This window comes from Plectropomus leopardus, chromosome 8, assembly GCF_026936395.1.
Source record: "Plectropomus leopardus strain MGB_pleo_1.0 chromosome 8, ASM2693639v1, whole genome shotgun sequence".
Classification (NCBI taxonomy): Eukaryota; Metazoa; Chordata; class Actinopteri; order Perciformes; family Serranidae; genus Plectropomus; species Plectropomus leopardus.
In genome coordinates this window covers 11720857-11742700 of record NC_142183.1, presented here as the reverse complement: position 1 = coordinate 11742700, position 21844 = coordinate 11720857, and the positions used below count along the sequence as shown (strand labels likewise).

The following is a 21844-nucleotide window of genomic DNA, read 5'->3' as shown; positions in this document are numbered from 1 at the left end:
TTTACTCCACCTTACAATGACCCATGCAAACCACAGCAATCGTCAGAGTGTTGCTGACTCTTGGGCTTCACTGCCGCATTTTTCGTTTTGCCCGCCACCCATGCTGCCACCACGGAAACAAAGAGTACAGTATCAAGAGACAGACCTGCCTGTCTCTTGATAGTGATTGTTAATAGTTGAAAGCCTTTTGATTGAATGAATACAGTCCTCTCTCTTTGCATCCAAAAACAAGACTTTTATAAAGCAGATCAGCTCTTTCGTATGTGATATATTAAAACTGCCTTTTACGTACACATGAAACACTGCCGGACGGCATCAGGTAAAAACATGGCTGGACAGAACCGGTAACGTTGTTATTGTACACCAGCAGAAGGACGGCACCTGTTGTATCCACACAATATGCCCACGGGCAGCATCGCGAAAGAATGCAGCTGGACGGATCCTGTCAAGTGTGCAGGGTGACGTCAGGTTGCAACGCTGCCATTAACAATATCATATATGTTTTTTTTCTACACCTGTCCATGTGCCTCTTTGCCCTAAACCTAAACATCAGTGACTTTATCGCCTCATCCCAACCATCCGTGCCAGCATGTGTGTTTGTTGACGCCCCGGCGTTGGTTGCTATGTGCTTTTGTTGTGTAAACCTAAACCACATGCATCGTCATCCCCATGTGCATTTGTTGACATCGCGTTAGCATTATACTGGAGCATAAAGAGCAAATGCTGAAGGATACCTAAAACACAATATATGGACGTGGAGGCCCACTGCATAGCAACAGTATGTGACGACTTGGGATGAGAATGTGTTTCTCTGTCTCGCAAACTCAGACCAAACTGTGATGCAACATAAAAACTATAAAGCGCTGATCATGAAGACGTGCACACGTGTATACCAAGATTCTGTGTTGCCTATTTCTTGCCTAAAATGATTTCAGAAACATGTTTTAGTTTACCAACCAGCTGCCATTGTGTCAAATGGACGAGTCTGCATTCTGTTTAGCTAAATTAGCTCGCTTAACTATTTGATGATTATTTGTAAATAGTTTAATGTATAAAGTGTTTTATCCAACGTGCGTTACAATTTGCCTCTCTTTGAACTTTTCTCAAACACACACACACACACACACACAGATGATTGTGAGCTACCACACAATGTGCCAGCCGGACCATCAGGAGCAAAGTGGGGTTCAGTGTCTTGTCAAGAGTAGTTTAACATGTGGACAGGAGGAGCAAGGGATCGAAACTCCAACCCTGTGTGATTGGCAGACAACCCGGTCTGCGCCTACCTTCTGAGCCACAGTGGCTCCAGATATCAGCTAGTAAAGTAGACATAAAAGCTCTCAAAACCCAGGTGAAATTCATACCAGACATTTTAAAACTGAAGGAGACGAAAGTGATTGTTAATAGTTGAAAGCCTTTTGATTGAATGAATACAGTCCTCTCTCTTTGCATCCAAAAACAAGACTTTTATAAAGCAGATCAGCTCTTTCGTATGTGATATATTACTTTTTTTCCACTCACTTTTAGCATTTCTCTTCTCTTATCAAGATTTTAAAAAAAAAGAAACTCAAACTTTATGAAAAGAGTTTTTGTATGAGCTCTCATAACTATTGTCGGTATCCTCTCCCATGACCTCTGTTAAATTGAAAATAAAGTTGCCTGAATCCATCATAATGGATCACATACTGTGTGTCCATAATCTTACCACTTTGCCAGCAGGCTGAATTACTTAAAAGTATTTGTACCAACTCTTTAGAGTTTAAGTTATGAAACCTTGCATTTAATACATGCTGATTATGTGTATGATACGCAGTTACAGTGTGAAAGATCTTGAGTGGCAGACTTATACAAATGCTAAACCGTGCTTTCATTGATTCACTTACCTTGTCCTCAGTAGCTTTGCCTCAGTCCTGCTGCATGAGTCAAGTCTATTCAGCGAGCCAGAGATCTTGAATAATAGGTGTGTGTCATGTACAGAATATACAGAGAACATTAACAAGTGAAAGAAACATACATATTCATCTGTTGCTCTACTGAAAAGCCTGTGCAGTACATGTCCATTTATTGAACTCTGTCTAAGTGAGCCAACAGAACAGCTGCTGAGACAGGAGCTCTGGGTTTTCTTTTGCATCACTTGGCTCGAATGGCAGTAAAGATGCTTTAGGTAAACATATGGGATGAAGAGAAAAAGTCAAATTTATTTGAAGTTGTGTCTTGCAGTACTGGTTGTTGTAGTGTTATTGTTGGTAAAGTCATGAGGTAAGACAAATGGAAATGCGTTAGGTTTGTGTTATATGGTGTCGTTGCTCTTTGTTCATATAACTTGTAAACAGCTGACACTTGGAGGCACACCAATATTGAAATTGAATGTAATTGACTTCTGTGACTTTTATATCCTGCGTAAATTGACAGCAAAACTGATGCAGGTGGATATGTAGCACATCATATTTTGACCTGATGGGGCACTTACTAAGTGTCATTTTTTGACAAATTTGGGAGCTCTTGGAGAGACAAGGGAGCATAAATCTTGCACAAACTTGTTGGAGCTTACAGAGAACCTATGTCACTGGGTTTGAAAAGATTTGGTTTCAGTTTAATGTTCATAAGCATCTTCTGTATCGTGATTCCAGCCACTGCTGTTTTTTTTTAATATATATATATTACACCAGACCATGAATAAGTCTAATAGATGAATAAAAAGAGTCTATAACAACCAGCTGGGAACCAGGCCTTTTACAGTATGCACAGTAATGTGAAGCAATAGGAGCTCTTACAAAAAACATAATATGCATCAAGATGTTGACCCCGGGTGTAAAAATATAGACAGTTGGCAGCAGTGTAACATTTTCATGGGAGAAATTTGTGTGATGGAGCTCATAAAATACAGACCTTTGTTGGAATTAATTGCGGTGGAGGTGGAGACATTTTTAAAAGGAGCTGCCACTCTTCTTTTGAGTCTTTCTTCTCTTGTACTCTGCAGTTTTTGAAATTACACTTTTACTCAAAAAAGTACAATAACTTGTGAAAAGAAAGGTCCTTTGCCCTCCTCTCTAGAAGTGTTTTTCTCCTTTTACGTGTGTGTCAAACTAAGTCAGAAAACTATATGTTGCTATTGCTACATGTGTGTTAGTTTTTTTAGATTTGTGTTTTCAGGTTATTCTGAAAATATATTCCAAAGCATGGGCCACAATAAGCCATAAGAATCCCACTATCCAAACACTGTAAAGTCATGCCATCTTTGTTTTCTCTTGTAATGTCTCTTACCCCATCTGCCTTGATCAAAAAATATTCAATTTCATGCTGCTTTCATCTGCTCACACTTTTTGTCTCAGCAACTGTTTTGATCACCAAAACACACACAGACACAGTCAAGAAGAAAGAAAGTAATAAACCATCATATTTTCCATTTTTTTCAACACTGTTCAATCAATTACATGCACTTTTAAAGCTGGATCTTTCCTCACACCCCACAGGTGGATTGAGTCTCACTCACATCAGGATTTATTGAAGCTCTCATCCCTCTATTCAGCACATGTCAGGTAAGAACATCGCATACAGACACGTGTGAATGCTGGGGGAAAAAAAAAATCAACCTATGCCAATGTCCAACCAAGGCCAGATGGTCAGTTGCAAATTCAAGGCAGAGATCCCAGGCTCTCCCTGCTATGTGTGGCAGTTTGTGCTGCCTGGGCAGAAGCTGGAATAGACGCCATACATCATGAATGCAAATGAGCCGCTTGATTTGACATTTCCAATAAGCCCGTCTCAATGTACCAGTGGGTTTAGCCAATTAACCATGTCAGTAATCAATGTGTTCTGAGGCTCAGTTAAGTCCTCAGTTTCCCTGCCACATAAATCACAGGCAGATTAGCTGATCAGTTACCCTTGCGCACCGGCTTAATGGTCCACTTCAGGAGAGATAAAATGGAAAATGAAACTTAATGAAGTCAGCTGGAATGTAACCCTAACTCCTATATACCCACAAAGCAGTGAGGCTGTGGACGACAATGATAATGTATTGCTGCACTTAATGAGCATCACCTTTGTTTCTGTGCTAAGAGTTGTTAATTATCTTGGTAGTTGGATTAAAGATAGCAGTCGAGCAGCCTTCACCATTGATGGCCGCCCCATGTTTTTTTGGCAGTTAATTCTGCCTACTTTTAGCTAGAAATGAAATGAAATAATTCAATATTCGGATAATTTAAGACATCATTGCAATAACTTTTCTTATGAAAAAGAAGCAGTGCATAGTAGGCTTGGGTGATGGCTTGGTCACGGTATTACAGTATGCCAGGGTATTTAGAATTCCTGATGGTATGTTTTTCAATACTGTTATGAATACAGACAAACCTCTTTCTATTAAACTAGGGCTGTCAGATGACTTTTTTTTTTTAATTGCGAATAATCGCAGAATTATAATGATTAATCACGATTAATCATATTTTTTGATCACATGCTTTCAATTCCATTATTTTGGATTTCAAAACACACTTGAAGTTCATATTGACAAGGTACAGCAAAGCACCAGAGCTCAGTTTCTGGTTTCAATGATACCTAGTAGTGAAGGGAAAAGTTATAGGATTATAAACAGCCGGCAGCAGAGAGAGACCGTATGGAATAACGGCATGTTTTTTACATCTTGGTGAATTAAGATTTTATTTCGACCAAATTGGAGCCGGTGATTGTTGTAACAGTGGATTTAGTAACAAGGCATTTTGTCAAAAATTGGTTAAATAATAAAATTGTAAATAATAAATTGGTTCAGTACCATATCAGTGGACATGTCGTATTTTACAGGTTGTAAAGAGAGGATGGATAAAGCAGTTGAGAAATTGTCAGCAAAAAACCTGCTTTGGTCTCATTGTTAGTTGGTCCATGCTTGTTTTACTCTGGCTGCAGTATGTCACATAGTGCGCACGTTTTTATATTACATAGCCCACAATGCTACACATAGCTACATACTAACATCAGGAAAACATGCAATCTTGGTTATTGATATTGCAAGTTTCTTCCCAGTTTCTGAAAATATGGGAAATATTTTGTTTTAAATGGTTTGTTTTTTTAATGTATGGAAACTAACATAATTTGTTTTCTGTGCAGAGCGGGCAAAACAGCCTGGCTGAAATTTGCTTGTTTAAGTTTGGGTAGAGCTAATTCAGTGATTTCTTTCTAAACACATTATACATGTTAGAAAATACTTGTTGAAGACATGAGAAAAGACAATGAACTCTGTGGTGCTGTGTGTGAGTGGCGACTTTGCTACATCCTACAAGCTCTCTTGCCTGTCTTTATCAAATAAAAACTTGATTAAACATCTTTGTTGAATACTACAGTTCTGTAAACAAAAGCAGAATATCGCCGTCATGATTGTACTTGTCAGTCTTGGCGAATCTGCCAGCTCGCTGGCAGTTACTGCTCACTGCTGTGGGTGTGTGCTTTGTGCTAATGTTAGCTGCAATAAGGAGTATGGCCTTGAAGCGACTATGCTTCACTGGTTCAGGGTTTGTATGTGCTGCTGGATTAGGTGTTGATTAGAGTCTGTCGCTGCACAGTATTTTGAGCTTCATTTTGGGGGCTCATGCATGTGACTGTGATAATGGGTTAATGATAGCTGCTTAGGAGAGTCCCATGGTGGACACCAGAAGGAGGATACTTCAACTCTCAACTTTCTTTAAAAACTGCATTTCTAGTTAATGTGCATTCTTTTGAAATATTAAGTTGAGTCAACAGGGCTGGGTTTTATGGTTTTAGAATGATATCACGATATTTTTAGATATAGGGATGCACGGTGTATATATTTCTCGATATTTGGAAATGTCCCCTTAACTACTGTAAACTACTAAAATAAGTGAACCACAGTTACAAATAAAGTAGCTACTGCCCTAAAATACAGTTACATAAACTACTGTTCTAAACTACTATCATTAAGTGCAATAAAATATTGTTATGGTGTTAAATAACGTAAATTATAAAGTTAAAGTACTGTTATAGTTACATAAATTAAAGTATTGGGGAGCCCAAGGTGCCTTTATTTTGAAGGACCCGCCTCGTTTTGTGTTGGAAGTGTTGATGTTTTTGCTGTGGACTTGAAGCTCAAAGGAGGAGTAAGACATTCTGGCTCTCAACTTTCTTTAATAATTATATTTCTAGGTAATGTGCATTCTTTTGAAATATTAATTTAAGCCAAAAGATTTTTTGAGAGGAAAAGACATTTAGGCTTTTAAATGTGCTTCAGTATTTAATTCACTCATCAAAAGTCATATGAATGTTAAATGTGAAATAAAGTGACACACTTTAATAAAAGTCCAAGTGAATATCAAATTTTCTCTTATTCCTTATTGATCTCCTGCTGGAAACATTATGCTCATTAAATTCGACACTTTGCCTTGAGAGAAAAGTAGAGTTCAGTAGAGTTCATCGTATTGTAAAAGTAATGTAGGTCCCTATGTGTCCCATTTACATTGTTTGCTCCATCACTGAGCCTCTCAGTCTCAGGGCGGCAAAATATGCTGCTTAGGCAGTGTTCCCATCATCAGTGTAACGACACCAGGGACACCCTTTAGCGTCTGCACTAACTCCTACCCATCATTATAATAATGCCAGGGGCTTATGCCCAAGTGCCAAAATATAATGTGTAAGAATGAGATCGCATTCAGCATTAAAGTTACTGTCCTATGTGAATATGAGTTCTTCTTCAAGTGTATGTATCATCTTTGTAGAGCAGTAGCCTGTATTTTTCTGTGATGAATTGTTGCTGCCTGATTAGACAACATAATGTGCTGTTATGGGACAAAATTTGCAATTTCAGACATCAAAGCAGAGTAGATTAAATTTGGCAAAATGAGACTACAAAATATCCATCTGCATTCAAAATAAAGCAATGTCAGCTCCGCTCATACTTGGATCTGTTAGACATCAAACAAATAGTGCACCAAGACTGAGAAAAGCGTAGTAATTTAACTTCAAAGTATTGAAAAGAGAAGCATTCACATTTTTACCAATGTTGGGCTACTTAAATGTGGTACACATAACATTTTTTTAGTTTCTTAAAAAATCATCCATACATGATCCTTTTTCAGCAGTGGCTATTTTCAACTTTAACTGAGAGAAAATGACATATTTTCCATATGAATGACTCAAAACTCAGAGGACAAACACAGTTGTTACAGTAGCAAACATCAGGGAACAGCAACTCAGTCACAGATGGGTACGTAAATTGTGTTGGCAGTAAATGGATATAAAGCTGTTTTCTATCAGAAAAGATTGCGATCATTACACACACATATAATTTAAGTATGCAATATACAGCAACCAAGGCGCACGAAATATCATCAAAAGCAGGTAGTAAGAAACTGGAACAGTGGGTACTCTGGTGATGGAGGGACAACCAATAGCAAATAGGCATTAACAACTCATTAAGGCCACCACCACCTGGGATCCCAACCCCTGATAGCTTCAGCTAATGATAGAGAGACCCCGAAGCTTCAGCGTCAGGTGAGGGAGAGCCTGGTGTGCCTCCGACTGTTCGATAGGGGCTGTGACACTTTGTAGGCCTTGTTTGTAAAGTTTAAAAACAACAACAGCAACCATCTGTGTCAGGTGTTCTAAATTAGTTTGTGAAATTTTGTTGTGCGTCTGAAGTGATAACTGTCTTCACTATGGAAGATATTAATTCACCTGCTTTGTGCTGTAGGAAATGGCTACACTTGGAACGAGCTTTGGGGAGGCTCACTTGTTTGTGTTTTGGTGCTGCTTACAATGACACAGAAAAAGCTTGACTCAGTCAATAAACCCATTGATAACTGTTGGGTAAAATTATCATTCCTGTCACTGTTTGTGTGATAGGCGCAGCTGCAGTATCATGATAAACATGGAGACAGAGTGGGGCCGAGCAGACCGTTATGTTGTGGGCAGTGGTACAATGAAATGAGTCAAAGTTGCGGTGATTTGAAAAAATTGCAAGGCAGTGCAGAATTCACGGGGATTACCTGATTTTACACCATTGTTGCATTGTGAAATCCTGGATGAGACTGATTACAGTCATTGCAAACTACTGAGGCGTTGGGCTCACTGACCTTTCTGTGCACTTTTAGTGACACTACACAGGTTGTGACCATTTTATTGTCATGGAAAACTTATCATTGACCCATAATCTACTCATGATAACCTGACAAAGCCCTGCAAAACAGAAGCAGAGTATACTAACTTCAACAAATCTAAGATTTAAGATGTATTTATTTCTTTATTTTTCACAAACACTGATATGATTTGCCCTCTGCAAAAAACAAGCAAACAAAAAGAATATCCAAATCCCTTTATTGAAAAACTGAATACCTACTCAATTAATAAATACTAGAGTATATGGGTGCATTTTCTGTTTCAGACCAGAGGACACTACAATAGAATAAAACTCATTCAGTTGTAAAAAAAGAAAATAAAAAAATAAAAAACACTCTTCTGGTCCACAAAATCACACATGCTTTTTTTTGTCTATGGAGCAACTTTAAACTTTTATACTTACTTCTCTTGTTTCTGGCTTTGACAGAGAGTAGCTCATGTGCACAAATATTGATTAAACTTCCCTTATTCATGGAAATAACATATGGGATTTCTTAATTTGAGTGGTGTTCTCCTTTAAAGGTAAGAATGTATACAGACACCAGAGAATCACATTCACACAAACACACACACGCATCTATTTGTTTGAGTGGTCTGTTAAAACACTGAAAACCTGTATTTCTGTAAGAGACATCTCATGTCTTCAAGATAGCATCAGCTCGCAAATAGAAACCATTTAGTTCTCTGATAACCATCTCCCCTCCTCCACCCTCTCTCATCCTTAATCGATGCTTTTTCTCTCAGAGGAGCTTCGGAGAGGAGGAGAGGAGGAGGTCCTCAGGTTTAGGAAGCCGAGGCTAACTCCCCCTGCTTTCCCCATCTCCAAACACAAAAACACTGCATGTGAATGAGTGACATTTAAGTAAATAGCAAATATACATAATGTCAGTCATCACCAAGCATTACCAGGCACTTAACCCCCCCAAACAAACATTATTGTACATGTCTGTAACTCTAAATACCCTGAAATGAATTGATAATAGACCCAGTGTCACGGCTTTAATTCCCTCAGCTGCCTTTAGTTAATTATGCTGCATGTTGTGCTTATGTCTCTCTGTTACCCAGGCACTTACATTGACAAGTATGCTTATTATTAATCACTCTCTATTAATGCAGGCAGTATAATGATGTCGCCATGTTCTCACCATGTAGTAACATGGGCAGCTTTTTCTCCTTCCTGTGTTTTTTTTTGACAGGGGCTGCGTGTGAAAGGAGCGAATTGTAAACAAAAGATTATATCCGAACGCACCGAAGATGGTGGGTGTTATTCATGACTCGAATCGCTGCCTCGGGTGAGCACCCGTGTCAGTTTGATCCAAGGGCTAGATGCTTTAAGACTGACTGGCAGTTGTAGCATTAAACTTTGTTTGGCTCTCTGAAGTACGAGCTGGTGTGTGTGTGTGTGTGTGTGTGTGTGTGTGTGTGTGTGTGTGTGTGTGTGTGTGTGTGTGTGTGTGTGTGTGTGTGTGTGTGTGTGTGTGTGTGTGTGTGTTCATTGTTGTACCATCCTATTGAGAAACCAGTTTGAGCTTTAGTCTGTAAATTAGAGGGGAGGTTAAGGAGTTTGGGATTTAAAGGAACATTTATGACATTGATCAACTTCCGTCTTCGACAGGGCTCAGGCAGTGGCGTTCAGTTAGAGGGGATGAATGAAAGTTTAAAAACGGCCAGAGACATCCAGAAAATATACTTTCTCTCAACACAGTCTCTGTTGCATAAAGGAGATCAAGGGAACACCAGAGATATTACAACTCATCCTTAAAGGGACAGGATTGTCTTTGCCAAATAGCCATTCCTCCAATAGTTGTAGAAATATTTCACTCAGAGGCACTAATGTGAACCTCATGGTGGCACAAAATGAAATGTCAGTAGGAAATTTCTGGTGGGAACCATGAATTTTCCTTGCAAATTATTGTGCCAGTCTGATGGTGAGATATTTCACAGGATAAATGAAAAAAAATTGACCTGCTGGTGACGCTAGATGAAAAGTCAGGGGATTACTATCATGAATTTCTGCACAAAATTCCATGGTCGTCCATCTAAAGGCCCTGGCACACCAAGCCGATGGTTGGCCATCTGTCAATATCAGGCCGTCTGTGAGCGTCTGTCGCCTCAGTTTTTGGCCTTCATCGGCCCTTGTCAGCATTTATTCCGGCTGTTTAGCATGTTGAATCCGTGGCAAAGTCGGTCTGAGATTTAAATTACTCTGGTTGGCAGTTCAGCTTAGTGCATGAGAAGGGAAATAAAAATCAAGGAAAGTGTTGTTTTGCTGTTGTTTTACACAACAGTCAGCCTTTTTCAATGTTAGTTCCTGATTCCTGAGTTCAGTGCGTCTGGGCCTTAATAGTTGTTGAGATATTTAAGTCTGGGCCAAGGATCAGTTAACTTTTAGGTATGACGTGCCATTTTTACATTTTCTTGACAATTTGTGTGCCATATCAATAAAATGTCAAACACTGCTCCTAAAAATGCTCCATAAAAACTTTGGCTTTGTCCTTACCTTTTGGCTACTCACTTACACTCAAATCGCAGTATGTTGTTATCACAGCCAAATGTGGTCTGTCTTTCACAAAAAATAAATAAAAATGTGGGAAACCTTGCACTTTTTTTTAATACTTGAAAAACTTTCTTGCATAATTATTGCTAATATGGCAATAGTTAATAGTTAGTTAATCAATGGTGTGCCAGTGGTGGCACGCATCCCCAAGGTTGCTGACTCCTTTCTGGACGAAAGTGGTGGACTGACCCAACCACAGAGCCACGATGCTAGCATGAAAAGAAGATTTCGATATACAAAACCTGTGCAGACTTTAAATAAATGGAGCTCTTCCCTGTACATATGCATACATACAAGTTTTTTATAGCAGGCTGACTGTGATCAGAAAGTGGAAAAGATTAAAGTGTGAGATAGAGTCTAATATACAATATTAGTCTTTTGTTTGACCTGTAATAGAGTATGTCATTGCCACAGGCACATTTCTAAACTTTAAATTGCTTCTGTGCGCTCAACTTTATTGCTATTATTGTCGTCTTTTTCATTATTGCATCATTTTATCTCCCTGTGTTTGTGAAGCACTTTATGATTGTGTTTCAACAGGAGTGCCGTAAACTAAATCATTACCATCAAATTACCATTTGATGTTTGATGATGATCACTGTCTGATGATTTACAGGTGCACATGGGGTAAATTAATGGGACTGTGTGTGCTGTACTGGTGGAGGATATAGATGTATGTACATGCAACAGTGATATCTGTGAACCGTCATTAATCTCATGCAAAAAAAAGCATATTCTCTCAATTTTTGCCATTGTAGTCTTGAACCTGCACTGAGTTTAATGAATCTAGTTGTGTTAAAACTTCTGCAAAGAAACATTAGAAGGACCAGCTCTCGCCAAAATCGAATGTCAGGCAAAAACATCAAGTTTAGTTGATTGACACCTGAAAAACAGATGTTTCACTGGTGTAAACACTGAAATTGAAACTAACCTGAAAAGAGGCTGCCTGAAAATCTCAGCCATCGCTCCATTGTTTGCCTCTCTGTTATTGTTACCGAAGTGAAACAGAAAGCGATATACTCCACCAATGTGTGTGTTCTGCAAAAGCCTTAACTGTTCCTCCTCAGGTGGTTTCTAAAAGCTTTCTGAACCACCTGAGGCTTATATCACTGGCAGGCAGAAATAGTCTTAAAGCCCTGGGCCAAGTGCCAAAATTCAGTCCGGCGCACAACACCACCCACCTGCTGACACATAGAAACACACTTATGTGCAGACTACAAATCCACAGCTTGATTTGTTCCTGTTGAGCCTTAAGAAAGACTTCAGGACAAATACTCTGTTGGAACAGGCTCACTACTCTGGCAACACATAATTAGTGGCAGACAATTTAGAAAATCTCAACTCAGATAATAACAAAAATATTTCTCCCAACTGATGAAACCTCAAGAGACATGTAGGCACAGTAGAACAAAGTGGAAGTGTTTTTTTTTTTTGTTGTTGTTGGGTTTTGGTTTTTTTTATATCGTGTAACAATTAAGAGCAAAAATTAAGTTTTAGGTGAGTTGTTGATAAACACTGTCTGCATTTACTCCTCCTTTGTAATCGAAGAATATGTCCCCACTAAACTGGATGAACCTAAAAACACCTTTTTGGTTGTTTTTGCTAGACTGTCCAAACTGAAACACCAAAACAACAAGAAAACGGCCAATTTTCTTCCACTTCTTACTCTGTCAGTTGGTATAAAACCAGTGTTTGTTTTACTTTGATCCAATACAGCCAAACTCATACGTTTGTTGTTTTTCCATTTACATAATGTACAAATCATATGGATCAGTCATATCAGTGCCTCTGTACTGAGACTAGGACTAAAACTAATGATTATTTGCTTAATTAAATATTCTGGAAAGATGGTCCTAAACGCTCCCACTGGTGGGTGAGATAATGTAAATATGTCTGTTTTGACCCAGAAAACAATGTGACAGCCAGCACTTAACAAACAATATTAAATTACAATTAAACAGTAACTATGTTTCTGAAAACATTTGGGGCAAGGAATAGGCAATACAGTCACAGAATCCTGTTTTCATGGTTATGTTCCTCTTCAGCAGCAGTTTGTAACTTGCAGAGTGGATAATAGGTCTGTCAATCTGCAGCTGCTATGGAGGCCGTGAATGCAAACTTTTAGACCCAGCACAATGAACTGTTAGGTTTCACTTTCACTGCACCTGTTGTCTGCTGCTCCATGTGTGCCCAGAGTACGTTCTACGCTCTGAGGGTGTCGTGCAATGCATAACCGAATAGTATATATATTTCAAAGGTGCTCCTGATGAACAGTCGAGCTTCAAAAATATAAATCAATCCGTGGCGGCAGATGTTTTTGTCCTGGCAGGCCACTAGAAATAAATAGATGTGTGCAAAATCCTGTAATGGCAGTGCCCCCCCCCCACCATCATGCAGCAGTGCTCAGAAATGTCCCGAGGAACGTGACAAAAAGCTTAAGGCGTCAACTTGACCTTCCAAGATCTCAATCTCAGATCTTTCCCGGCAGCATTGCTTGGTAACAAGGTAATCGATGTTATTCACTTTACCTGTCAGTGATTTTAATGTCGTCGTTAATAGGTGTATGTTCCTGTCTAAAGGCCTTTGCACAATGAATTTTTTTTTTCGTTTTTTTTTTTTTTTTAATTAAAAAAAAAACAAGACAGAGAAACCTTGCACGCTGAATCCAATGCATGTTATTGTACTATTTTTGGTGAAAATTGGCAATAGGAGTCAAAATTATAAGACACATTTTGTCTCTTGCTTTTTTCCACTGGAGTTATGTATATGGCTGTCACCACTATCCCCGTGTTGTGCATTTGGCACTGCAGTTGCATAGAGAGACCAAGCTGTCCTCCTCTCTGTCTCCACACTGTCTCTGTGTGGTCTACATCCTCCTCCTCGTCATCATCATCATCCACGATGAATATTACTAATTGACCTGTTGAAAGTGAGCCATCTGAGTTATGTAATAATACTGTGTGTTCCTCTGCCACTTTCTTCACAGATTCTTTGTCAAATGACTCTAAAGGCTTTTGACAGATGTTAAAAACACAGAAAATCAAACCTGTTCCGAAAACTTTTGTAATAAATCAAAGTTTTAGAGTTGGTGTGGAAACACGAGGTTGTATTTGTTTTTAGGCATGTAACAATTTCGGACGAAAAAAACTGACTCAATGTGCAAAGGCCTTTAATCAAAGATGGGGCTTCTGACATTTATAAGGAAGGAGGAAATAGCACTTGTCACTGTCATTGAAAAAGGAACTTATGAAAGCTTTTCATTTGATTTGCATAACAGTTTGCATCAGGCGGTCGGAAAATAAATTTAATTCATTTTTTTCCTCATCTGAGTAAAATAAAAGCTGTGATTATTTAGGGGCAAAACGGAAGAAATAAAGATCTGCAAATGTGTGAAAGCTTGTCAAGTTCACTCTCAATGTCACACAACAAAGACAGCTTTATCTCCACTTGGAAATTGTGACATTAGGAGTGCATCTACTATTGGTATGTAATGGTTGCAATTAACTTATCAGCATATCCTCCTTGGCTTGCAGAGGGGGGAGAGTGTGATACATCATGTTTTTCTCTCCATGTGAAAGTGCTGGCTGTCTGCAGCACTGAGAGGGACTCGTGTCAGCCAAACAGGGCATACAAATGATGGGTCTTCTCAGATATTGAGTCTAGAACACAATAAAAATACGAAGCTGTATTCGTTTTTTAAAAAGTGTCTGTCACATTACAAGATGGTTGCCAATCATATTTAGCTTATGTAATAACATCAGAACGCCTCACAAACAGGCACCAACCTTGTTAACATTGCTCTTACTCATCTCACAGTCTCACGGCGACTCGATTCTCACTGTATCGTCTTCTGCAGCGCCTGTTCTTGCATTTGTCTCATTCTTATGAAAGCAGTATCTCAACAAGACCTTGAGGGAGTTTCCTCAAATTTGGAACAAACACACACTTGGGCTCCAATATGAAGTGATTAGAATCTGGTGCTTGAAGGACAAAGGCCAAGGTCATGGTGACCTCAAAAAGCATGTTTTTGGCTGTAACACAAAAACCTGGGGTCCCCAACTCAAAACTGTGCTGGTTGTAAAAATGTTCAGTGCTGCCGGGGAACGATGTTTTCACAGGTATGGATGTAAATGGTAAATGCAAGTTGACTGGTACACAGAGGCATACAAACATGTGGTGGTATATCTAGTTGTCAGTCTGGCTGTGTGAAAAGCATAAATAAGCTTCACTTCCCATTCGGTTTCCCATCAGGAAAAAGCTATCTGTTTGGGAAGCACTGAGCATACGACTGTATAATGAGACTTGCTTTTACTGCAGGAGTTATGTCAGTTTTGCTGTTGTTAAAAATTGACCCATCATCGAGAATTTTCTTAGTGTTTGGATTCTTCATTCACTGTAGAGGCATGAGAGGAAAGCAAAGTTTGCGGATTTTTGTGCAACATGGGTTGAGTAATTGATATTGAAATGATCATTTCGAGGGTGAAGTATTCCTTTAATGCTTGGATGAGCAGTGCAAAGCATGTAGGACTTAAAAAAAAAACGGCCAAACAGAAGAACATTAGTGCGAGTGCAGGCCTTTTCCAAATGCTCTCACATATGAGGAAAATATTTATGAACAGTAGCAGTGCAGCCTTAACAAAGTGATTAAGTGTTAACCTTCTGTCGGGTCTGATGTTGTGGCAAGGCCATAATACCTGCCAGCTGTGGCTGTCACTCAAGAGTCATTACAGGGGTGGGGAGGGGCCGCATATTCCAGTACGATGATTGATGGGCACTTTTACTGATGAGACTCTCTAACAGCAGACTCCTCTTTGTTGCTCAGACTCCCAGCATGCCTCCAGTCCTTGAGACCCGTCTGTTGTGTTGTAATACAGCAAAGGCAGCCACAATGAGACAAGCGCACACATGAATTTGAGATAGGGCTTTTCAGCTGATTGCTTCCACTGCGATAAGCAGTTGCAACATGGCAATTTCCATAGTGTGTTGTTTTTTTTAAAGGCGGTAAATCTAAGGGCTTTTGCTGCGTTCTTCACTTTTATGGGTCCAGATGCACACTACACCGGTGATGTGAAACAATTGTCTAGTCTGTTTAAGCTGTAAATTAGCTCAATGTGTTGCACGGCCTTTATAAAGCAGCACTGCCATACACCTCAGTTTGATTTTGTGTCTCCATTTGCCTCCATGATCTGTAATTGCAGTCTTCACACATACACTGAAGCCACTTTGTACAAGAATATCAGAGCAGGAGAATTATCATTCACCCAGAGAGCCAACATTAAGATGACAAAAATTGAAATGTGGGTCAGCATGACCAGATGTGAACCTATTAAGGTAGACTGCGGGGCAGAGGACTCTGTCAATCACGCACGACCCCGTGGGACTACAACAGTGATCTGCTGAAGCTCAGTTACACAGCGTCTTTGTGATTCACTGTTTTAAAGCCTCAGATGAAAGGTCACAAAGGGATGAGAGACACCAAAAGACATGGCCTACAGATCAAAAGGAACATAAGCCCTCAGTCAACACAAGCTTAAGTATAAAGTCACAACGAGTCTGACACTGGTCGCTGCTAAACAAGCACTTTCTTGTAAACTACTCGTGCTTCAGTGTGTGTCAAGACGGAGCCGTTTGTCAAAGTGGGGCTTGCGAATATGATTGCAGAGGATATGTGAAAGTCATTCCTTAAGGATCTGAAACTTGGCTACCTATTTGTCAACTTCAGAGCTGTCAGTCACGCTTACAACACTGCTGGTGATAAATGAAATTTACAGTCACATGCTGAAGTGTTAAGCAGTCTTAAATAAATACGGCAATACATACAGGATAGGATCACAGCGAAGCTTCAGCATCTTCCTCCCCTGATTAGCATTTCATAGGAGTGATTCATAACAGCATGTGCCCTTGCATGATTGTGAAGACACTCTGCTAATCCATCTGATAATTATTTGATTATTTATGTGCAATTTCGTTTTAATGCATTTTCAGTATTAAATTCCAACTCCCACATCTGACATGTAAAGCCCCAAAAGACTTTTTCCCATCGACTTACATTGCGAAACAGACCTCTGTGTATCAATGGATACATTTTTTTATCACTACAACCGCACAAAATGACTAATTTCTTCATTGGGATTTGATCCGTTGGGTCAGAGAACATTTAAGAAGTCTAGAAGAGCCACACAATTAAATCATTTTTCCTTCATTCATGTTTTATGCCCAGCAGTTGGACAATTTTGGCTCCATATGCTACTCAGCATCTTTCATAGGAAAGAATCAGGGCCTGCCACCATCTCTGTATCCAGGTGTCCCAATAGACCCATGGCTAGCAGCACCGCTCAACATGGTAGCCACCGTCAGTGAACAAGACAAAACACGTTTAGTGTTTTTAACCATGTAAGCATTGCTAACCATGCTGATTGTGCCGAATAGAGGCTAAAAGTTATAGCAGTTTACAATGCTGAAGTCGGCAAGATCGCGGTGTGGTCAGACGCAGTGACCCGGCGCTCTTTGTGCTTTGGCATGTTTTTTGTTTTGTGCGTCATTCTATGTTCTCTAGTTATATTGTCTGATACACATCTACAGCACACCAGATCGGAGCTGCTCAGGGTAGCGATATATGACGCAACTCGAGTTTTATTTTTCATTGTTTGCTTTTTTTTGTCTTGTGCTACTGCTTAAGACTGACCAAAATGACTTTCATTATTTTTTAAACTATGACAATGAAGATCATTTTCTTAAAGGGGCATGCTGCTCAAAACTGAGCTCAGTACTTACTACCTACAGCTACATGGGGGGAGACCGGAGGATGGGCACAATGTCTCCACAGCAACACTGTTGGGTTGGAACGGCATTACTTGTGGTTATCGCAAAATGAGCAGAGCTGCTACCGAGCTCCCAGCCGACCCAGGCAGTTCACAGTGCAGTAAACTCAAGTGCAGCAAAATTAACATGTAGGTTGACACGTGTGCGTAGTCATAAATGTTCTCTCGTTGACATCCAGCTCTTCAAATTTTCTGGGAAAACATTGTATTTGACTTGTAACTCCTATAGCTTCATCCTCTATTCACTGTTTGTTGTAAACAGAAACACTACGTCTCGCTGAAACAGCTATCCATTATTCAGACAAAAACCCATTAGACATTTCTGTCACAGTTTGTAGAACAAAAGCAATGCTGTGCATGAAATGATTACAATTTTCTTTTTCAGTCTCTTCAATTTAACTTCCACTGGCAATAAACCATAACAATGTCCTAATTAATTTCAGCTCTGAAATTCATAGTTACTCAGTCAAACAGACTTCCTGGATTAGAGCTTGCACGGCCAAACATGACTGAAGCTAAAGTATAATTGAATAAGAGACTTCATTAACCATGTTTGCTGTGTTTCTGTGAAGGTAAAGAATCTAAAAACTGTTCAAAGACATACTAACAGGCATCAGGGACAGACTAACAAGCCGTGTATTTCTAGAATGACAAAATTAATATGACAACCTCCGCACAAACCAGTAATATGACAAGAACATGACGGGTGCTGTAATCCCAGCATCATTCCAGTTGCTTTCATCTGACGCCCTAGTTTTTCCAAGTTTTACCACCATAATGGTTACCTGTTATCCCAATTTAACAGCTTTTTTGCATTTGTAATTTGCTAGAACTACTCTAAAATACACACAGACATGTCTAACGCAGTCTCCAATATTGAACAAAAGACCTTTTCAGAAAGATTTTTTACACTGTTTATACTGTGTCTTGCCTGTGTTTTTTAGGAGTTTCTCTCCTTTCTTTATTCTACCCTTTTTTTTTACTCCAACCAACATAGGCATCACTACTAGGGGTGCAATGGTACACAGAAGTCACGGCTCTGTTCATGGTTTAAAGAGTCACGGTTCAGTGCAAGTTCAGAACAGCGGAGAAAAAACAAATGCATATAGATCAGTTTCTTTTCATTTATTTCAACAGACAGTTGTGCATTCGTCAAAGACAGACAAAATCCTCTTGCTGGAGACGGTGATAGCATTTTGCCCACTGGCAACTTTGGTAAACTATTTTCATTATAAAAGTAAGGAACATTTCAAACACTTCTGTATTACACTGCACTAACACTGAACAAACACTTTTCAAAAAGAACACAACAAGCTGTAAAACTGAAGAAAAAAACAATCTCTTATACTGCAAAACTGAACACACAAAAAAATAATATTAAGAAAACAACTTGTGCAATTGGAGGCAAGTAATTAGTTCCATCTTGGCTATATGCCAATGTATTATCCCATTCTGCTTTTACATCTAAAGGCTGCTTGAAAGCATAGGGGATAAGGAGTTGGTCTGCGATGTATTTCTTCATCTGCCCAGTAATCGGCACATTGGGGTGATACAATCCAATGTGCGTTAGCATGTTGTTTGTGTATACATTCACATACCATGCGATGGTGGAGCAATGATGATGCACCGTCCTCTTCTTATACAAAACTCTCTTTCTTGCTGTTCTAGCTGACAGGGAATCTGCAGGCAGGTCTTGGAGCTCTTTCATTTAATTTGTGCTCGCCAAAGTGTGACTGACTCACACCAATCAGCTTGCTGTGCTAACCTCAGCACATGGCTCTAACGGTGTGGGCCTACAGCTAAAAGATTTAGGGTGAAACTTGGGCTTGTGAACTTTGGTTCTGCATCCTGTGCATAAATCTGTATACTGTGTATTCTGTATGCAGCTGAGTGCATCAGACCATGATCCAAGTACCATTATATTTCAGTACATATACTCTAACCGTTACAGCCCTAATCAGTAGTCTATTCTAATAGAGTTGCAGGGTTGGAGAAGTGATTTTAGGGGCCCCTGATTCCAGAAGTCAAAGGCCCATTCACAGTTGAAGCACCTCAGGTCTTAGATTGTTATGAAAGTGTCCTAGTTGAATCATTTGTACAGAAAACAAACTATCTTCTAAAATATCTAGTCTGCATATAATGAAATGTGAAGCTCTGGTAAATGATAGAGATGCACAATACTATTGGCTCTGTATCACCTGATATTGGCTTTAAAATGAATAATCAGAATCAACTAACATGTTTTTTCTTATTCTGCACAATAAATAAATGTGACACACATTGAAAAGCATTGTATTTAATGTCTCCATCTGCTGGTGGGCCATCATGATAAGAGTTTTCATAATATGATGTTTATTTCACTACAGAAGATACTTGATGATTGCTAAAATTATTTGGGGAAGAAAGTGGATATATCAATTAGGGCTCCAATCAAATCATCAGTGGGAGACCATCAGTCGACTGAGATTGCTTCAAGTTAAGAAGTCTTTTTCTGACCAGCGTACTCACAGGGATGTTTTGGTCCTCAGATTTTTCTGCAGAGTGAGTGCTCTTGACTTTTATGCTACCTTTTGCAGCTGTGGACCTGCAGGCAGCAGCGTGGAGGGAGAGACACCACACCGTCAGGTGAAGAAGTGGTGAATTTAAAGCTCACAGGAAGTTAATAGGACACAGTCTCTGACTTTTTTCTAGTGTCAGCCAAAAATGTTGATACGCATATGCGATCCATCCATTGTGCCATTAGCTTCTCTACTATATGGCCTGAATGCCACTGTCACACTGAAACTCACCTTTAGCCTGTTCAAATTTTAAAACTCTGTATGGAAAACAAAACTTACCGTCAAATATCCATATTAAATGGCCAAATCTGATTTGACTGGCATAATTCTGAGCCTGGTACAGCCCAAATATCGATATCAGTATCAGTTATCAGCCAAATGGGTTGTTATATATCGGCAAATATTCCAATATCTTACATTCCTAGTTAATAACATCTAACCAGACCTTTAATTTCTGTGCTTGTGTCACTAGCAGCCGGCAAAAGCTAAAAAACTAACAAAACTGACACAATATGCAACATGAATGAAGGAGTCAGTTTGTCTTAAATTGTCAACCATGGTGCCGTGTTTGTTTTCAACTGCAACAGAAACATTTAGGTATAGAGATATACCCTAAGGTTCTCACCTCCAACTTGCCTTTCTTTCATAATAACAGCAGATGAGGTTCATGGGTATTCAGAGCCATCTTCCATGGCAAACCAATAGAAAAAAAACATGATTTCTCAGACATAAAGTTGGAATGGGTGGTCGCCACACCACAAGCCTAATATTATGCAGCAGACTTCTGTTTTCTGTGCTGAGGAGCATTGAAGACATTAGTAGAAGAACATTTCTAAATGGAAATGCAAAATGGAAAGGAAAACTGCTTACCAAGATTGGATGTGAGTTTGATAAATTAGCTTTTCTATCAGGGAAGGAAATTAATTTAATGATATCAACTTTTAAATGTCATTTAAGAAACTGCTGGATAAAAGAAAAAAAAGAACAAAAGCCAGACAAAGAAAACATGTAGGTGTGGGCGAGAGAAAAGGATTGTGCATATTAAAAAATAGAGTCAAAACAGATACTAAACTTTGGTAATTATTGAGTGTATTTCAGTGTAATTTATGGTTTAAAGTGTATGGACCTACAGTGCAGACTGGAGTCTTTGCTATAGATGACAACCAGAGATTAACTTGTGGCAGCTGTTTTATACGAGTGGGTCCAAAGCATATTGAGTAGACCCACATGCTCTGTGCATCTCCTTTATGAATCCTTAATAAATGTAGAGAAGAATGATGGAAAAGAAGAAGAACAATAGAGGTTTGACCTCTTATTATTTGCAATACGTTTCAGTTGCTGTTGTACCTGGGTACAGCCTGTGTACCTATTCACCAGCAGTCGGTTACATGGTTCGATTTTATTGTGTGCTGCATTGTCATTTGTATGATAATCACATAGATTGCTTTCCTTACTTTCCTTTGTCCCTGAATACCAAGACCGTCAAGGGTAGCTCATACTAAATGCAACGTATGTCACCCCCCAGCTGCCCGTTCAAGGATACCGTGTGTGTTAATGTGTTTAAAAATGAATGTATATAGGCACATTAATGTGATTAACCTGCTTGATAAAAGACTTCCCCACTGATTGTCTAGACTCAAGGAAGGCCGGAGCTAAATGTCTAAAGATAAAATGTATTCACAGGAGAAATAAAGATGACCTGAGAATAGCAATTAGGAGTATTTCAGATTTACAATATTCATACTCTAAAATGTTAAGCTGACTACAGTGGTGTATTTCCCGGAAAGGTT

The 21844-nt window shown here is 39.3% G+C and overlaps 1 protein-coding gene and 1 long non-coding RNA gene across 2 annotated transcripts in view; one reads left to right on the top strand and one right to left on the bottom strand.

Moving 5' to 3' along the window:
* The window catches only part of LOC148188864 (uncharacterized), a 92858-nt gene that overhangs the window by 35688 nt on the left and 35326 nt on the right, over positions 1-21844 (top strand). The window contains exon 2 of the long non-coding RNA XR_015777219.1: positions 3474-3539. This is a non-coding gene — a long non-coding RNA (uncharacterized LOC148188864). The remainder of the gene's footprint in view (positions 1-3473; positions 3540-21844) is intronic.
* gfra4b (GDNF family receptor alpha 4b) overlaps positions 1-21844 on the bottom strand; it is a 52134-nt gene that overhangs the window by 12679 nt on the left and 17611 nt on the right. The window lies entirely within an intron of this gene.